Genomic DNA, 20,994 nt, shown 5'->3' on the forward strand with positions numbered 1-20,994 from the left:
AATGGGTGATTTTCTTAGAACTATGTGTCTCTGCAATGGACGAAGAGCAGCTGATGGGTGAAGCTGAAATGAAGAGTTATCTATATGATACCTCCTCATTTCACTACAAAAACCTAAATAATCTAGCAGCTGGCTGGGGGAACGTCGCCAGGGAGCTGAAAAGTTCTGATAATAAATAGAAACAGGGTGTCTGACAAAAGTTCAGCTCAAAAACCATAGTGCTGCATTCACTCACATCCTGTTAGGACATTTCAATAGAAAACAGTGCAATCAAACTGACTCCCTGCATTCATTTAGGACACGTGTCAGAGCAGAAAAAACAATACCAAATACAGTAATTCCTTCAAGTAACCTTTTTTTAAAGACAGTAACTGTATTCAGAATACCACTAATTCAAACTGTAACTGAATACAGCCACACATATTTTTTGTTTTAAATATGTAATCCCATTACTTACCCTGAGGACGAGCTGAATAGATGTTAATGGTTGAAGGTCAAAGGTCACTGTGACCGAACAAAACATATTTTGATTCAGTTTCATGTCTAATAGAATAAAATGATGAGGTAATGATTAAATTGTATATTATTATATTATTCCATATCCACAAGGTTAAAGGTCAACTTGACTGTGATGTCATAATGTTTTCTGGTCATTACTGAACACCACAACTGAGGAACAGAAAAGAAGACATTTGGTCCAAAACTGAATTTGTGACACTAATCCTGGGTGCCCATCTTGAGACTGTGCTGATAGCATAGATCCTCTGAGCTGTGAAGCATCCAGTAGCTCAGAGGTAGAGCGGGTCGTCCACCAATCAAAAGATCAGCGGTTCGATCCCGGGCTCCTCCAGGCTGCATGTCGAAGTATCCTTGAGCAAGATACTGAACCCCAAATTGCTCCTGATGGCTGTTCCATCGGTGTGTGAGTGTGTTAAAACTGAGCAGCAGGTGGCACCTTGTATGGTAGCCTTGGCCACCAGTGTATGAATGTGTGTGTGAATGGGTGAACGTGACTCGTAGTGTAAAAAGCGCTTTGAGTGGTCACTAGATGACTAGAAAGATGCTATACAAATGCAGGTCCATTTTAGAATTTGTAGCTTCTTTGCAACAGCATCCATATTTGAAGCCTTTCCTATCTATAGTCATGTCTACATGGCACTTTATGCTCTGTCCTGTTTCTCTAGTAGTCCTCCACAAGCCCATTGGTTTTGCTAATATTGAGCCTCAGGTGATTGTTGTTGTACCGTGTGATGGAGCGCTCTGAGTCCTCTGCACTCCACTGTCAAGATAGTCTCTAAGTAAAGCTTGTTTCTTGCTGTAAATTATTTAATGGAATCATAAATATCAATATAGCCCTTCTGGCCAATGTGACCTCCAGCATGCACTGGGGCAGTCTGCTGCTGAGTGTGAAGCGGTTGGGATGAGAGTCAGCGCCTCCAGATCAAAGGCCATTGTTCTCTGCTGGAATCCTGTGGGTTGCCCCCTCTGGTTTGGGAGAGAGTTAGTGCCCCAAGCGAGAGAGTTCAAGTATCTTGAAGACCAGTACGCTTGTTCATGAGTGAGGGTAGAATGGAGCGTGAGATGGATCGGCAGTTTGGTGCAGCGTCTGCAGTGATGCAGGCGTTGTGCCAGACCATCGTGGTGATGAGAGAGCTGAGCCAGAAGGCATAGCTTTTGATTTACTGGTCCATCTACGGCCCAGCTCTCACCTATGGTCAGGACCGAAAATCTGAGATCACAGATACAAGCAGCGGAAATGAGTTTCCTCTGTGGGGTGTCTGGGCTCAGCCTTAGAGATAGAGTGAGGAGCTCGGACTTCCGGAGAGAGCTTGGGGTAGAGCCGCTGCTCCTTCAAGTCGAAAGGGGTCATTTGAGGTGGTTCAGGCATCTGATCAGGATGCCTCCTCGGTGCCTCCGTTGAAGGTGTTCTGGGCACGTCCCACTGGTGGGAGGAAAGTGTTGCTGGGGAGAGGGACGTCTGGGGTGCTTTGCTCGGCCTGCTACCCCTGCAACTCGGCCTCAGATAAGCGGATGAAAATGGATGGATGGATGGACATATCAATATAGTGAAAACTTCAAAAGTCTGCACTACATACAGCATTTTATATCAGTAAAAACAGACATGGATTACATTGCAACTTGTCTGATTGGCCGAGGCGTACAGCTGCAAGGTGGTTAGTCTACTTATACTTCCCCGTGATTACAATTCCAGGAAAATAGCACGCAAATTAAATCATTCCATAATTTTTCTGCACTCTTCCACCTATTCATACCTCATTTTCATTTTCCTCTTTGCACTCATTGTTTACATAGGTCCTCTAATTGTGGCTGACATTTGGATCTGCTGCATGTTTCTTAAACTCCTCTACCTCTCTCCCTCTGCATTATGTGTATTCAAATTTAAATAGCTATGTCCAAGTAGTGTAACTAATAAGCTCTTCGAGTTGATTTAATGCTGTTTAATAGTTGTCATACAAAATGTTATTTGCAGAGCAAAAGAAAAATCTTGACACTGTGAATGCTTATTATTGCCACTAAAAATAAGTAACCACCCTTAAGCGTTATGCATGGGGCCCTGGTGAAGCTTTCCTCAGCATCTGGGGCGGCTTTTGTGGTTGGACTGGGCAGCGAGCTAATTTAGTATTTCTGGATGGTGCCTCTTTGGTTTGTTTTGCTATGTTTGTATTGTTAAAGGCCCAGGGTGTAGGATTTAGGGGGATATATTGGCAGAAATGAAATATAATAGGTATGTTTTCCTATATATCTTATAAGTATCTTTATTTTTTCGTTACCTCAGGACCTGTTTCCAACAAGCAGTATGGTACAGGTCGGTACGCTTTTTTCCCCGTTTCCACTGTGAATAGTTGTGGATGGTACCAATGGATCCGTTCCGTACCATCCCCGTTTTTGATCACCCCTCTGTTGGGGTACTTGGCACACTGATCTGGTACTACAAGGTCGGGCTGTGAACACTGCAGTCCGTTGACTGGTCAATAGAGGACGGTCAGTCTGCTCAGGGCTGAATTGCTGCCTGCAACATGCTAAACAGCATAAGAGTAAGATTGATTTGTAATGTGAAACTGCTTTCTTACATGTTTTTACCTTTTTGTATCACCCGGTACAGAAGATACCTCTGTAGTTAATGCAGCCCCTGGTAAAAAAAAACAAAAAAAAACACAAAAACATCCTGCACAAAAAACACTGAAGGAATTCTAACCTAGAGAAGTTAAAGCTCGTTGCAATCTTCAGTCCTCACTAATAAATCGCCCTCAAATCTTACACACTGTTCCTTTAAGTAATATTTTCTGACCTAGCCTTGGGAATTCTAAGCTGCTTCTTCAGATCAACGTAACACAGAGCTATCTGTTAAATAAGAATTGCGAGTCTGATGGTGCTTATGAATGTGTGTGGGTGTATGTGTGGGTGGGTATGGGTGCCTTTGTCTAGGTGTGCTTTGTTTACCATGCTGGGGAGGACACCATTGCTCTGGCAAGACGATACAGGAGGATAGGCTGTCTGGGAAAAAGGTGTAAGCCCATCAGCAGGCTGTCAACCACACTCTCACACACACATTTTCACACGTACACACACACACAAGAATAAAATACAGCCATCATACTAACTAATAGAGAGATGGAGATAGGGAAAATATTTTTGTCACTGGTCACTGCCAGTCTGCTGCATCCACCAGTATGAATTCATATTCAAGAAGCCATATACCCTTGTATACAGTATACAGTCACATGAACAGCAATTTGTCACTGTGTGGTGTTTAAGCTGTTGTGATGAACACTGTGTGAATATTATGAACTGGGTTAGTGCACTGAATTTAACCATATCAGCTGGTACAAACCCAGCAGGAACTACAGCTTAAACCATGTTACAGCAAGTAAGCACTTTTGGAAGATTCATACACATGTCCTTGAGGTATTTGAATAGCACATGTTAATGAATATTTAACGGTGAAAATAGTAACCTCTGAGCAGACTTGACTTTCACTGCATATTTAAGGACATATCTCACTGCGTTAACAGGAAGGAAATTATGATTTTTATCAGTAAATGCAAAACCGCATCTATGCTTCACTCTCTATAAGTGACAGCTCCTTCATGGCACTGATGAGAATTAAATAGGTGTTGAACGTTGTGGCATTAACAGCTTGTTGATGTCATTTACACAATGACTGCAATCGTCTCTGTGAGAATGTGATCTTTGGCACTATCAAGCCACCTCTCAACAGAAATAAAGACTTGTCTATCACAGAGGGCTCTCACTGATGATTGAAGTTGGTGACACCTGGCTATTGCAGCTTCATTCCTTTCTGCCTTATAAGGCCATTTTCAATAGAGATGTATTGTACATTTGACTCCAATGGAGTATCTCAGACTCATTCAGCCTAAGGATGCTTCATAGATGGATAAATGTGAAAATTGTGAGGTCTAAATAAAGAGCACAGGAAAGTCATGTGGCTCACAATATGCCCTTCAATAGAAGTGTGTATTTATAAGGACAATTAAAGCTGGAATGCAGGACTTCCTTTAACAAGGAGCTAATGAAATGCTGGTGAAGCCTTTTGCTGCCAGGTGAAGCTGTCTGTATTTTGCAGGAGTTTTGTCACAGTCTGTGGTGTCTTTCCTGCATTGCTGCACCAGACGTTATGCATTTTGCATCAACCTGAGGGGCTCGATGGAGCAGCAGTTAGGAGTGTGGGGGAAGCTATGTTGGAATATCCAAAAAGTTATAGAGTGGATATTACAGATAAAAAGGGGTTAAAGTGTCATGAATCAATTCAGGAAGGACCCAAATGCAGAAGACAAGGCAGGTTGAAGGTTAACCAAAACGTGAGCTTTAATGCTGATGGAAATTCCTCAAATTCCTCCTGATAGATCAAACTATGACGCCCTACCCCTCGAGCGTCAGATTTGGACGCTAAGGGACAGCCATTACATGTCTTGTGTCTTTTCAAAGTGAACGTCTGTTTTCATAGGAAATATACAGTTTCTGCCTGCAGACAATAAACTTACAATGTAGGTAAAAAATGACCACCACTTACTGTTCTTGTCTGGTATGCAAGCTGCTATTCAAATTGTTGAATATTTGCACATTTGATTTGATTGCAGTTACATCTTTGCACCACTTGATTGCACATATTTATTTTTATTTTGTATTATCGCTTTTATTCTATACTTCATCATGGGTCAGTTCAGAATTAAATGTTGTTTTGATTTGCTGTATGCCTGTGCATAACTGTAGAAATGACAAAAAAGCCTCTTGAATCTTGAATCTTGCATAAATTTAGGCAACAAAAGTATGGCTTAGAAAAACATCATGGTTCGGCTTAAAATAATTACAGTTGTCACTAATGCAGTGCAACTTCAGTGAAAGACCCAGTGCTACTAGTGTTGAATCCTACACACACTAAGACACTACATTGTTATTAGAATATTTTTTTAATTTATATGTTTATCGCTTTTTAAAGGCATAGGAAAAAACATAGGAAAAACAAAGCCAACAGGCACAGCACATCATATGTAACAGTGGCCTAGTCACAGTGATTAGTACAAGTAGTAATAGTAAAAATTAAGTATACAGAAAAGGAAACATGTACACAGCAATGTGCTTCATGTAAAAAATATTATTACATTAGCCTTCGCTCTGAAAGAATTTCAGTACAGGGTCCCAAATCATATCAAACACAGCACCTCTATCGTCATTATACAATCTCAGTCTCTCCAGATGTAATGAATTAAATTATATGTAGGAACACAGTCCATCTTCCACACTCATAAAATGAACTTCTCTGCAATCACCATTCCAAATAAAACAGACATTTTTTGATATTTGCCAGCAGAGGATAAGGAGCTGGTTGCTCCAATGATAGTACTGAATAACTTGATTGATTTTTGGTTTCACATGGGACATGAACAGCAGTCTCTCAGGTGAAAGTCCAGTGTTTGTTTCACCCATCCACCTCCCATCCCGCCCACCATATGCCGTCTTGCTGTTTATACTATGACAGTTGCTTTAGTGTCAAAATAATGCCACCGCCTGATGCGTCTCAAAACGCCACTAAAGGGTGTCGCTATTTGACAAGTTGGGAATGAGACTGTGTTGCACCTGCAGGCGTAAATCATAAGCACACGTTGACAGTGTTTATGTAGTTACTCTCACTGCCAGAGGGGGGAGACAAAAAGTCCCACACTCCATCTTTAAGTTAGACAGCAAACATGTATGTCCACAAGGATACTGAGCAAACACGAACGAGTAGAAATAAAATGATTTTTTTGTTTGTTTGTTTGCCCTGAGAAGTGCGTGTTAGTATTTCAGCGAAGGATAAAGCTACCGGACAGCTCAATACTGCATGTCTGTACTGCTAATATTCAATTTATTTGCTCTCACTGTGTGTTCACTCTCTATTTGTGGTCATGGATCATAGAAGGCCAGGGAGAACAAACAAAATTTTTTTAATATGAGGCGAAAATGCATGACCATAGCCTTCGGGTGGAGAAGGACAGCACGGTAGGGACCATTTGTATTTGTGTGTGTGTGTGTACATGTGTGCAAGACATAAAGAAAGGGACCATTTCTCTCAGAGCCAAAATGAGGTTGGGGAATTGGATAGAACACTTTCGTTCCCCCCAATGAAAGTGCCTCTCTCATATTTGCGGGAGGACATATGGGGTGTGAAGCAAAGCCATCGGATGGCGATGGGGGGAGAGGAATGCTCGCGAGCCTGAAGAGATGACAAGAAAAAAAAACCCCTGAAACCGAGTTAAGGGGGAATCAGTAGGGGAGATTGCCTGGGAAACCTCTGCTCTGGCACCACTGTAAACTTTAATGAAGAAACTTCCTGAGTCTCTCATATGGGGGACGGAGAGCCCCTGTTACAGCTTTCTAAACAAAATTCTGTCAAACGCTGATGGGCTGGAGTCTGGACAGCATGTTCTAACACCATGGAGCACAATATGTAGTGTCCACCTCACCTTACTCCATCACTGAGAATGTGCTGATACACTAGGCTCACACATGGGCAGAGGCACCCACAAAGCATGCACGCGCCTTTTACGCACGCACACACACAGCGAGAGATGCACACACAAGCAAGACAAGGTGGTAGACAGTCGGTGTGGAGATAGATGGGGGAGGTAAATAGGGGTGTCATGGCAGTGTGATGGAATGAGGCAGGGGAGAATTCATCCTGTGTTTCCTCTAGCCTCTGTCCCCCTGCTGACAGCATCCTGAAATAGGGCCCACTGTGTCTGTATATATATACCTATGTGTGTGTGTGTGTGTGTGTGTGTGTGTGTGTGAGAGAGAGAGAGAGAGAGAGAGAGAGAGAGAGAGAGAGCATTTCTTTTTTGTATGTGCTTCCTCCTTTTCTCTGTGTGAGTTTTTTTAACTTCTGTGTGTCTGTGTGTGTTTCTCCCTCTGTGTGTTGTGTACCTCCTCAGCTCTGGGAGCGGGATGAAAGCGGCGAATGTGGAGAAAGATAGAGATAACACCAGGGAATGTGCGAAAGAGGGAGAGAGAAAGAGCAAGAGAGAGAGAGAGAAATAGAGAGAAAGAGCCCTCTGGGGGAAAATGAAACATCCTTCCTGTTACGTTTTTTTTTTATGTTCAGGTCTGGTTTGAACTGGAATCCCACTGGGCCAGTGGTCAGTAAAGTGTTATTAGATCCCGCTGAGCATCTGTCTGTGTTCCGCACAGGTTGGCAATACCTGGGGGTAATCATTTAAAAACTGTTGCCACTAAAGGTACGAGAGACATAGCTGTAAACGTGTTAGGTATTTAATGTGTGTTTTCCCATTTCTGGCACCAGTGGGACAGGCTTGGGTCATTCAAATGGTTCCTCCGTGAAGAGACGAAAGGAAAAAAAACAAAACAAAGAAAACATCCTTTGGGTTTGGGAGAATGTTGCCACGGTGGCAATGCCACATATATGCAAATCTACCTTCTGCTACCTTTGAACAATGACTATGAAATATTGATTTAATTCTGCTCGGTTTTACCAATACTCATTAAAAATATAAATTTACAATCAGAGAAAAATTCACTTTCTCCTTCTTCTCCCTCCCACCTTTTTGGACCAAGATTAACCGTTGTGTTAAATTATTTCTGTTTGGCAGACATGACTCTGCCCTCTTGGGATATACCTACCAAAAAATGCCATCAATATGGCAGAAAAAGGCTTTAACAGTGCGGCTAAAAAATGCAAAAAGCACAAAAGCCTGCAGAAGAAAACTGGCTTGAAGCAACACTTTGGGAATGAATGAGAGATCATTTTGTTCCGCATATCTTAATACATATAAATATAGATTTCGGGTGCTTTGGCAACAGGTAGGTGCACATTAAAATAGCAGTTATGTGCATGGGTGGATTATAAGACAATGGGAACAGATATGCAAAAGGCACCATCACCTCTCCTACAGACAAGCAAAACACAGACTTGGTCATGGTTTTGCATCTCTTTGTTGTTGTTATCTTTCTGTGGTTCTGTGTCTCTCTGTGGCCATTTTGTGTCTCCTTGTGATCATGTTGTGTCTATCTGTGGTTGTTTGAGTGTATGTGTTGTTATTCTGTGTCTCTTTGAGGTCATTTTGTGTCTTTTTTTATGCGTTTATGCCTCTTTGTAGTTATTTTGTGCATCTCTTTGTGGTCTCTCTGTGTCTCTCTCTCTGTGGTAATTTTAAAGCTCCTCCTGGTCAGTGCGTGTTAATTTAAGGGTGTTTTCAGACCTAGAGTTGTCTTGCTTTGGTCTGAATCAGGGACTAATTTTGTTACAGAGTTGGTTTGTGTTCTCACAGCAGCAGATAAAATGCCTGTGTGACAAAGCTGCTCTTGATTGGTCGGAATTTCAATGCAGGAAAAATCCAGGAAGTAAACAAAACCTTACTAATGTCACAATGGAGGGATGACAACTCGAGTTGATTTTAGCGCTGCTCATCGTGGACTATATTGCTGTCATTGTTCATTTTAGTCAAACCATACAGTTTGAAAACGAGGCGCAGCTCCAACTAGAAAACAATGTTTTGATGCATTGGATGTGCTGAATGTGCATATTAAGGCAGTACAGGAGGAGGTGCACATTAATAATCCTCCAGGACTGTAACATGCTCATGTTTAACCCAAACAATGTGTCATGTGACTGCAGTTGGTTCAGATCGAGGTCGGAACACGTTCTCACCACAAACGAACAAACTTCTTTAAGAAGGTCTAGGTCCAGTTGTTTTGGTGCGCACCCGAGTCCAACTGCTGTGTACACATCTGCCCAAACCAACCACACTTAGAGGGCAAACAAACTTGAGTTTGATTGAACCCAACCAAACAGGACAGGTGTGAAAGCACCCCAAGTGACATTTTGCAGGCCTCCTGACCTTATATGCCACTGGGCCTCTGCCTGGTAAGCTCATTTGGTAATCCATCGAAGGTTATGTGTCCCAGCAGTACAGAGCAGTGCTGTTTAGCAAGTTTTTACACAGGCAACCTTTTGTTTAGTGCTTGCCCTCTTCAACCCATCTCGACCTGCCGGTTTTTGAGAGGCATGTTTGTCATTTTGCTGCTGTGTACTTTGTGAAGTAAAATGTGCCATTCACTCTGTTGTTGGAGCTGTGTGTACTTGTCTGCCCTTGTCACTAAGAAAAACAAAGCATTTTAAAGCTAGCCATCAGTGAAACAGTGCTAAGCAAGGCAGTGCTGTTATCCTTACTCGTTTAGTTCTACACTACCTTCCCTCTCTCTACTTTCAACTCTCTGTTTCTTACGTTTTTTCTTTCTTTTCCTCTTTTTCTGGCTCGGTCTGTCTGCCTTTGTCTCCTATAGTCTCTCCCTCTTTCTCTCCCAAGGGATAAGACCCTCCCAGTCTCCAGCTCACTGAAGCCTGTGTGGAGTAATTAGAATTAAAGTATTAGAGTTAAAAAGGAGGATTTGAGTCTGATTATGATGAAGGAAAAACTATAATCCAAATACTCCCTAGTGGGTTTTCTAAAATTTCAGTGCAATAGTCTTTCAAATACACAATATGCTTAACGGACAGACGAAACATTATTTGCTGCTAACCGTTTGAAGCCATGAAAATGTGTGTGTGTGTGTGTGTGTGTGTGTTTGCTTTAGCCGTGTGTGAACATGTATGGTGTCCACAGGTGTGTGTAAGGTGTGTGCGTATGTGAATGGGCCTCATCTATCTGCCTCACTCTTCGCGGTGAAGCTGACTTTTCCTCTCGATTAAAAATGAATGTCCCCCCTTCTGCTCTCTGTCTGTTTCCTCACTTCTGTCGCTTTTTCCCTGCTCCTGCTCCCTCTCTTTCTCACTGTTATCCGCTCTATATCCTCTCTATTTTCTTCAAACCATCTCTATATATCACCCCCCTCCCCACACCCACACACATGCACACATACCCTGACACTTTCTTTTCCCCCCTCGCTCCTCCTGGCTCTCTCCTCCCACCTCATTCTCTGCGACCCCCTCTCTTTCTGAACATATTTCATCAAAGGCCTCCTCACAGGTAACACTCACCCTGATCTCATTAACTGCTGCTAAGCGCAGAAGACTTGAAAGAACACACTGTCTCAAACACGCACACACACACAGAGGCACAGACACACACTGCTTGTATAACCCTAACGGTAGCATAGGACAAGAGAATCAAAGACAGGAACCTTCCAGAGGACTCATGTATAATTCTTAAACTGAGGATAGTTATAACGATCTGATGATTTCAGGCTACTGCACGGGCACCGAGATAGACTTTTTTATTGGCTCTGTGCGTGTGATTGTGTGTGTGTGTGTATGTGTTAAACCCCCTCACTCAGTCTCTGTCCTGTTAGTAGCTGTATTAACCTGGGGTCTCTCTGCTCTCCCGATCACTGTAACCCCATTAACTCCCATTAAGTCTCATTACTACCCTCGTGAGGATCGTTACCGCTTCCTTTATCTCATTTCCTAAACACCATGGTATGCATTCTGCGGATGTCTGCCTGGTGCAACACCGTTTTCTTGTCAGTAATTAGGAGCCGTTATGCGTTTCATTGGAGGCGGGACCAGGTGTGAATGGTGGTTTGCCAGTCAACGATTGACAGTAATTGAGCAATCCACTGCCTCCGAAACAGCAGCCCACACTGCCAAGGAAACTGTTTTTTTTGTGTGTGTTTTTAAAGGCCTGAAGGACTGTGTGAAAAACCTACCAGAGAGGGGGGCACTGGACTGACAGCCTGACATAGAGTCAACTATAATTATACATGACTGTCAGAGTGAAATATTCAGCAATGTGTGGTCACGGGGATGAATTATATATTCACTACCGTCAGGACTTCTGTTCCAGAGTGGGATTTGATGTTGTAAGGGCCAGGAGGGAGTGGGTCCTGGAGTAAAATGGAGAGAAGACAGAGAAAAGGGAGTAAGTGGAGTGATTAAAGACAAGAAGGGAGGGCAGATTAAATTAGACATGGAGGAAGTGAAGTTTTACTTCTACAGCTCACTGAAGTCTGTAATATCACCAGGTGCACGGGAGAGGATTGGGATTTGTCTATCACATATCACCATTTTTTAGGTGTAAATTTTCCGTATACATTCAATAGTTTTATTTTATTTCAGGTCATTTATAGTCACACATGGATGACTCAGTGAAATGTGATGATTTGTGCACATCCTCTGTGCAAACATGCTGAACAGGACATGCTACTTCCAGTTTATTTAGTTTTACTTCTTGTTTTAGTGTGTTTGGCAAGAGATGTTTTTTTTTATCTGAAATAAAAAAAGTGATTACAAGACTCGTGCAATTACAGAATAGCTCTGTTGTAATTGTTATCAGCAGTTGTGGTGTAATGCAAGGAGTACTACATCCTGAATGGCATATACAGAGCAAAGCCTGCAAAGCTAATTCGGGCAGACAATTCAAGGTGCGCTGCCACATTCGCATGTGACACACTCTACTAGCTGCAATATCCAACAGAGCCTTAGGAATAAGTCGGTGTATTCAAGCTGTCAAAAGCCGTGCTTACACTTGTGGTGTGCCGGTGCTGCTGCTTTATGGCTCAGTTTGCAACTGGTGCTGCCACAGTTACTGCTGCACTCCAGCATTTCATCAACAACTAGTGCCTGACCCACACATACCAGGTTTAACAAGGTAGAAATTCCTCTCAGGGGCTTTGAGATGTCTAGTAATAGTCATATGCTTACTGACACGTAGAGGATCCCATATAAAATACTGTAGCTGGTGTTTGGCTCTGTATCTAGTGTGGCTTTATGATTGTAAGCTAACTGTGAGCTTTAAAACCCTTGAAAACATGACTTATATCATATTATTTCACCATAACACCATCTTTTTTCACTTTAGTTATGATTTATTGAGCGCCAACACATACTCCAATCTGTTTTAGCAATACAGTATGTGTGTGTTTGATCATATTTGACTGACAGTGACTTAAAACGCCCAACAACTGCCACCGGATACTGTTGCTAAATGCTGCTAATTCCTGATTGGTGCACAGAAATTTGAGACATCACCTTTTTTTTTCAGCAATGCCCTGCCCACTTCAAACCAGTAGGAAAAAAACTACACAGAAATCTATCATGGGAAATAGCTAGATCCCATCCCTCATACCAAGAAGCTGAGGCAAAATTACATTTTTAGGGCCTTACAAATGTTTGCAGAGAGTGATGAGGTCAGAGCCATGGCTCAAAAATATCAACTCTGCAGATGTTCTTTGCATACAGTACGATGAATTAGTTTATGTGAGAGGACTGACATTCAGCTACAAGAGCTAAAAATACTCCCTTTAAAAATCATTTTTACCAAACATAAAAGCAAAGACAGAAGTATCATATATTTTAAATTTTTAGTTTAGAATGTTTAGTGTAGTGAGGTTATTTTTATTTCTAGTCTTAGTTTAAAGGCCCTTCACACCCACACTGTTTTCAGTGCCTGTGGCTGATGAGGCCTTCAGCTGGGTTTTGCTAGAGTTGAAAAGTGCAAGGAGCTGCTTGTGCAAGTGTGTTCCCGTTTTTTTTTAATGATGTCTTTAGTGTTACTTAGGAAACATGGGACCTTTCTGAATGAAATAAAAAATTAAACAGGCTTATGTCACGAATGCCATTTTGAAATATTTCTGCCACAGTTTCTGGAAAATCAGGTTTTGTCCATCATTTTGACATGACAGATGAGTCGAGGTACCACGATTCCCCTGGAGAGACTTTGGTTGATCCAAGCTGTAAAACTTCTGACGGTCACATAATATGGGAAAAAATGAATAGTTGTAGGCATCCAAAATTGCTCATTTCACTTTGCAACTCCAGTGATATCACCAAACTATACAGATATGTGCTAATAAGAACGACAATGGGATATATGCCCTCACAGTCGCAACAAAATTAACAGGAGACTGAGGCAGGTGTCACTCAAGCCTAGTCTGTACACCCACTCAGTCCAGAGGCATATGTGACAGCACCTGTGTGGGTGGACTATGGGTGTGTAGGCACTTAAAGGTTCTTGTTTTTAACACCTCCACATCATTTTAGTTTTACTGGAGACAGAATGGACAGTGACAACTGTAATATTTAGAGATGTTCTGGTACATTGTTTTCCATCCCAATGCCAATTCTGACACCTCAACTCGCATACTGAGTACCGATCTGATACCACTGTGTTGTAAAAACAAGAAAGAAAAAAAAAACATTAACAGCTGAACCCTATATGGATGTAAAATGATTGTTATGTTGTATGACATTGCTCGGGTAATTGTAAAACATGAACAAAAATGTACATAGAATAAATACCAGAGAACTGTCTTAAATCTTGTGTAAAATATTGCCAAACTGATGAAATTTTACTGACAGCTAACAAATGTTTTCCCCAGAAAAGTTGCGCTAGTCATGGGGAAAGTTACAGCATGTTGCCAAGGACAAAATGTGATGGAAAAATCTCATTGCAGCCTCATGACTCGCATTTCCTTGAGTGTGAAGTCAGTTTAAATTTCATCGCTGTTCACTCTAATGTTAGCAGGGTGTTTGTCTTTACCCTCTAGGCTACTATAGTTTAAAACACATTGTTTCGTCCCCGCCAGAGGTCTAGGGGAAGGGGGAGTAACACGGTGAAAAAAGAAAAAAGGCAAGCAAAACAAATCGCCAGTTCAAACGAAGTTTATTTAAAATGAAAACAGGAAATAGGACAATCATCGAAATATGAGCTCCAAAGGGTGGTTAGCGTTAGGAAAAGATGTCCAGGTGGGTGTGTTGTGTTGTGAGTGAGGAGTACGCAAGACTATACGTAGACCATAGGCTGTAAAAATAATGGATGTAGCTACCATGACGTCACCCATGGGTTTGTAAAGCCTCGAGTTCGGCATTTCAGCCATCGCCATCTTGGTTTTTTGGATACAGAATTGAACATAATTGTGCAAGTAGCTGGACACTATCACCCAGCCAATGTTTGTATGTGGGGCCCATGTGGGTAGTAAACAGGCTGGAAAATGGGCCCTATATGGGAATGTTCATGGGTTACATATTGACCCAATACCAATCGCCCACACTGGTGGGTTTACCCAAGTGGGCCTGAGATAACGTGCCCATTTTGGGCTCATGCCCACTTAGTACCTAGTGGTCCTAGCATAACAATGTGGGGCCCAATTGGGTGAAGCCATTGATGTGGGCAATTGGCATGAGGCCAATGTAGAAGCCATGGGCAATCCCATATAGGGCACATTTTTCAACCCATTTACTAACCACAAAGGCCCCACATACAAATGCTGGCCTGCCCTTAATTATCTGTAATTTTAAGCTTTCATAATATGTAAACAGGTTTTATGTAGACACTTATGTAAATATTTACTCCCATAGAATGAAAAGTTGGCCATTTTAACATGCGGGCCTACAGGGATTGACTGGCTTCTGCAGCCAATCTTAGTTTAGTTTAATCTTAGCTCTGGAGGTTGCCACTTGATTGCACAGTTGTGATTGTACATCTATGCTGCACAATGCAACTTGATGTGTAGGCTGCTGTTTTGGAGGAAAACTGTTGCCAAGTTTATTAATGAATTACTTAGTATTAGATCGGTGCACAGACTCACATACTTGCCAATGCCAGATCCAGCATTTTAAGCAGTATTGGAGGCATTTCTGACTCTGTTATTGCAACAACTGTAGTAATATTGCATACATCAGTATTACCACAGAACGACTGCTCGCTCATTCAGTCACAGGTTTTATAACCATTGTGATTAGAGCCCCCATAAAGCTGAGACCATGTCCTGATGCTGCTCTGAATTGTAAGAGACGGAAAGAGAGACAGGAAGATGTGCGTGTGCATCTGAGGGAAAGAGAAAGTGAGGTTATGCGTGTGTATGTGTGTGTGTGTGGAGTGAAGTGTGTTACAAGGAAAGATTGGATCTGACCCATTAACTTTACAGGCCACTCATTGAGCACCGGTGCAGCAGGGGTCAGTAGGGAGATTTCACTGTAAATCTCTGCAACGATCACGATGATAGACTGGAGAGGGAGAGGGGGGGAGGAGAGAGAGAGAGAGAGAGAAAAGCACAGCTTGCAACACAGTTCCTGACTCTGTCCAAAGCCAAGATAAGTTTCACTAAGGATATCATCTGCTGCCAACAAGCCAGCTGGACTTTATTTTCTTCTGTTACTCATTTAAACGCCCGACAAAAAAAAAGGGCTTTGACAGCTTAGCCATTTGCTGAGCAAATGATGAGTATATGTGGGCTGTTTTTCAGCCGGGCTCTCTCATGTTTCTGCCTTAAGAAAAGCTGTTTTTAGATATGGCCTTTCTGGCTGTGTCAGGTCACGGCCTGCAAACCGAAAACATAACCTCAAAAGGATAGCTAAGGGGGCTCATATGAGGACACTCTGTGCCTCAAGGAAGACACAAACAGCAGATGTGTCGTGTGGAGGAGGTGAAGTGAGAAGAGGAAAAAAGTCAGTGTACCAAACATCCTTCCTCAGACCGGGGTGTTTCTCGCTCTCCTTTTGCCCTGCGGCACAGCAGCTCCTTGGCTTGGTCACACCTCAGATCTAGCTACCTCTACCTCCTCTACACACCGAACCCCTGCAGTGGTGCAACCATTCTCTAGCAGCACTTCCAACACACGCAGCCCCTCTCTATGCCATTTCCCTCTTTCTTTTTGACATCGAATCACACTCTACAACAAATCTTTCCACTGTAGATTATTAATAATTCATCCCCCCGACCATGCTCTCCAATGAATAATTGCTATAGTTATTCATGTATGTGATAATCCATTACCTGGGGAGCATCTGCTGATAACCCCATCACTGCAGAAAACCTACATTACTCCTTCTTTCCTTCTCTTCAGCTCTCCAAGGTCTTTATTCCACCATGGTCACAGTTATACGTTTGTTAGAGCTGTTTGAAAAACAGTGCAGAAGCCACACTTTACCAAACACAACACTCTGCATTCAAAAATCAATCATTTTGATTATATAGTACAATGATCTAGAAAGCAGGATGTTACTCAGTGAGCCTCATTTCATGCACCAGAATTCATTAGCATAGACTTGTGGCTCTAATGCACACTGCGTTTTTGCTTAGACAATCAGATATTGCGCAGTGTAAAGCCAATCATGGTAATGGCTGTATGGCCTGGGAACACTGGACGGTCCAATCATCACCCTTGCCTGAGAGTGCCTTTTTCCAGGCTTGACATTTGATACATGATTGCTGCTTCCATTCAGTTTTGTTTTGATCGTCAGAGAGCCACCCACGCTGTTGGAGGCCGGATTGTTTGGTGTTGTTGCTCACAAGTACTTGACTGCAGCTCACTGAGGTCGAGGGCTGTTCTTCAGAGCCTGGGTCGTTACTGGTTGATCTTTGAGCTCGGCTTCAGAGGGCAAGGAACTCCAGGTCAGTCATAAGTGACCACTTGATATGGGAAAAAAGAAAACCTCACACCACAGTGTATAAACAATACGCTGACCTGCTGGATTTGCACTGAACTTTAAGACTTTCTCTATCCAGCATTCTTTTGTTTGTTTGTTCTTATTTACTGATGCAAAAACTCCTGATTTTTCTTTGTTTAACAAGCCTGACTCCCCCATCTCATGAGCATCACTTTACTTTAGGCTTTAGAATCTTGTGGGAGGAAGACTAAGCAAGTAATTGTTTACCAAACGGCAGATTAATTGCTGTTAAGGTCTCAGGCTAATTACTGCCCAAGAAACCAGATCAGCGACAAATTTCATTACATTATCTTGTGTGTGTGTGTGTGTGTGTGTGTGTGTGTGTGTTGGTGCGCGCTAGTAAAATACCATTATACTTGTGTCACACATAGACACCCACACACCCACACACACTCATACAAACACACAATGGCTACTTAGTGAAGCAGCAGAGCAGAGGGAGTAATTACAGTGTAGGACAGGTCACTAGGCCCGCGGTTCACCTCAACCCTGAACACTGGAGCTATTCTGGACCTCTGGGAAAATAAGAAGGGTTGCACTCAGAGGCCAACTTCAGTCACCAGGCTAAGAACATTAATTACTCATAGGGCCAACACAAGATTAGACTGTAATTGGTGGGTTTGCCTGCTCACATGAATCAGCGAGTGCCTCCACTGACCACCATATCAGTGACTGATTATAAGGATTGGGTTTTTTTCACTGTAAGTGCAGGGCAAATAACCCCCTGCTAATACAAATGTGTGTTATTTGTTTTGCATACATGTCAAAGTAATTACGCACTTGGTAGGGCATGTGAAATTTATGGCCATATAATGGAGATTATGCAGGGAAAAGAGGAGGGGGCTGGGAGCATTCCACCACGCTGTGTTTGCACACCATGACCTGGACTCAGCCCAAACAGTGTGTTTGTGGAAAGACCAGTGTTGCTGCTTCACAAGTGTAATAGGTAAACCATCAGCTAATCTTAGTCTTGTCTGAGCTGCACTTTAAGGTTCTGTGTGTAACTTTTCACCAGGATAAACCTTTGATCCTTGCCAAGGGGTGAACAGGTTGGGACATGACTCAAACACTGAGACTTGGGCTGACTTTTATGTTAAGGACTCGGACCATATTTTCCTAGAAAATCTAAAGGATGTGACATTATGCACATTCTTCAGTACTTTGCCTCTCCTCAGCTCAGCTACAGCAGTGACAGTGTACGACAGTAGCAAAGAAGCATCTTGGATGAGAGGTGAAACGTCTTCAAGAAACTCAAGCACGTCCAGTTCGCTATGATGTCCTACTGAGACCCTGTGTCCTCATATGAGGACGTAACATTTTGGGTTTACTTGACCTTGTACTTGATTCTACTTAACTTAGACCTGTTGTCCTCATTCGTGGACACTTTTTTGTGCATCCTAGTGGCAATAAGAGCACAATACATAAATTCATGTGAAAACAAGATGGCAACCATCTCTGCCAAGTCAGTCTGCAGCCGATCGACACAAAATTGGACAAGGTCGAAAACCTGATCACATTTAATGGTTGAAACTTGTTTATCTGTGATTAATAATGCTTGTAGCTTGATATGGCAACTAATTTGACCAATTTCAGCAACAGTAACAAGCTCAGACACTAATTAGGAAGTAGTTGTTTGAAGACATTAGGACTTTATTGTCATCTCTTTATTATCATTGACAATGAGTGCGTTTACATGGACAGTTTAATTCCCTTTTCTTTGGAATGAAAGTTCATTCCTATTAAAAGTAATCTTGTAAACACCTCATTCGGAATGAAAATGGCCAGTGTGATTGGGACATGGGCGCTTGAAAATTCAGTCCGACGTAAGGGGCTGGAATATTCTGTTTCTAATTCCGAATGAAAGAATTTCTCGCACGTGGATACACTCATTCCTCTTAAAGTTCATTCCGGTCTTTCTGCGCATGCTTGTTTCCTTGCCCTTGGCGCAATGATGTATATAGTGCGCACGCGACTCGTTGCATGAACCAGTTTCCATTCGCCACAGCACGGTCTTCTATCTCCCTTCTTCGACCTTCTACCACCCTTCTCCTCCTCAACAGACGAAGCATTAGCAGAACAAGGTTGTTGTCGTACTGCTGCTTCAAGAATATAAGCAAAACAAGCCCGAAAAAGGCACTAAGAACGGCGTCGTCAAGCATCTCGTTATCCGGAACGAGGACTACAGTGTTTTTTTTCGATAAACGTAAACATGTAACATCCGCCCCGCCCCCTATCCAATCAGAAACCTTCCCTGCCCCAAACCTTGCGCGGACCCGAATACAGGCCATTAAAAGGTGATTAAACTGATCTCCCGGTAAACCCTCATTCAGAATGAATATTTCCCATGTAAACTACCTGGAAAAACTTTAATTCTGAATGATTTCATTCAGATTTATTTCATTCCGAATGAGAAGCCATCATGTAACCGCACCCACTGCGTAGTTTTTTTTTTATACTTATTGGGTCCTACTGACCCCAAACAGTAGGGAAAAAATGCATGTCAAACAAAAGTTCAGGTCCCAGGAGGATATAGCACTTGAGATGACCATGCCCTGGATGACTGAGAATCTTCACCAACAACAGTAGCTAACGTTAGTCTGCTCATATTAACAAATGACCAACACCTACCACAACACAGGGTCCACACATGCTGTTTCAGTTATATACATTTTACGTCTGAGTGGATTTGTTAGTTGGCTAGTTCAGGATTTGTCAGTTGTCTCGCTTGCCAAATTACTTCCTCCGCTTATGTGCTACATGATACTAACTAATGCAGCGTAGACTAAGTGTTCCATATGCTTTTCACAATTAAGCACACATTAGTGAGCACTCCTCTGTTGTTCTGTCTGTTGAGCCAAACAAGAATGTTTGTGAGCTCATGTTAATGTGCTCATTCTTCGGGGGAATATCCACAAGAATCCACGAGTCTATACTTTAACTGATGTCTTTCTGACCAGTGGTATCTTAATTTGTAAGATCAGAGGTTCAAAGGTGTTCCATACAGAGGGAATGTAACATAAAGTCACAAAGCACAGGAAATATTACCTGATTACTTGTTTTAAATGAATCATAATCAATCATGTATCAAATCTGTGAAATCCTATCATGATTGCTCACAGGATGATGTGCAATCAACGTCTATATTGACAGACTTGCAGCTGCAGTTTAGGTTTGTAAATTTGTTGTATAATTGTCTCAATAAAGCTGAACAACAAACAAACAAACAAACAAAACACCTCAAAAACTTGCAGCTGCAGTCTCAGAGCACTATCAGACAGTCAGCGCCCAGTACTGATGTAAGAAAATGGCCATTTTAAAGCATTTCTTCAACAAAAGACAAAATATTTAATAGCTTGTGATAACATAATAATCATTTAATATAGACTACTGTACTGTGAGAGACCTAAATAACCTTGAACATGCATTTGGTATTGGAGCCTCCTTTCTTTCCATTGTCAAGTGCTTCATGCGTACCTAGCAAACTTACTGAAACCTCACAGGAACAAATGGTGCGGAGGTCTCTTGCTTGGTCGGAAATGAAGGAGGGGGAACTGGAGATGACACACAGTATTTTTCTCATAGCCTGGAAATATTTATTCAGCTATTGGCGAAAAATGGTAATCTATGTAACACTGTTAGTCTATGTAAGCCCTAATGCAACAACTGCTGTTGATTTAGCCAATAATATCAGATGTAACAGTTTAAAGTGCTTTCTACTAGCCAGAGGCAACACAGCCTAACCCTAACCTGAGATGATGTTAGCCAGCTAGCTGTAATTTAGCCTTTCATGTTTGCTCCTAGCGTCAGCTGATTCGGTAATTTGCAAATGGTAAGCTATGTGGTATTATGGGGCCAAGGGGTGAAATGAATTATAGAAACATTGCAGATAGTAACATTATGCTAAATAATGATTAACTTTTTTTCCAGCTTTGTATCAACATGATGACAGTCAGTCACAGTCAGTTGTGTGTTTGGCACCGTTTTGGCCGATGCTCATGTGCTTGCTCGTGGGCACTGAGTACAAGAACTGGAGCTCAAGCAAGAGGATGTTGACTACAGTTTGCTTAACAACA

The sequence above is a fragment of the Epinephelus fuscoguttatus genome, linkage group LG8 (genome assembly GCF_011397635.1).
Source record: "Epinephelus fuscoguttatus linkage group LG8, E.fuscoguttatus.final_Chr_v1".
Classification (NCBI taxonomy): Eukaryota; Metazoa; Chordata; class Actinopteri; order Perciformes; family Serranidae; genus Epinephelus; species Epinephelus fuscoguttatus.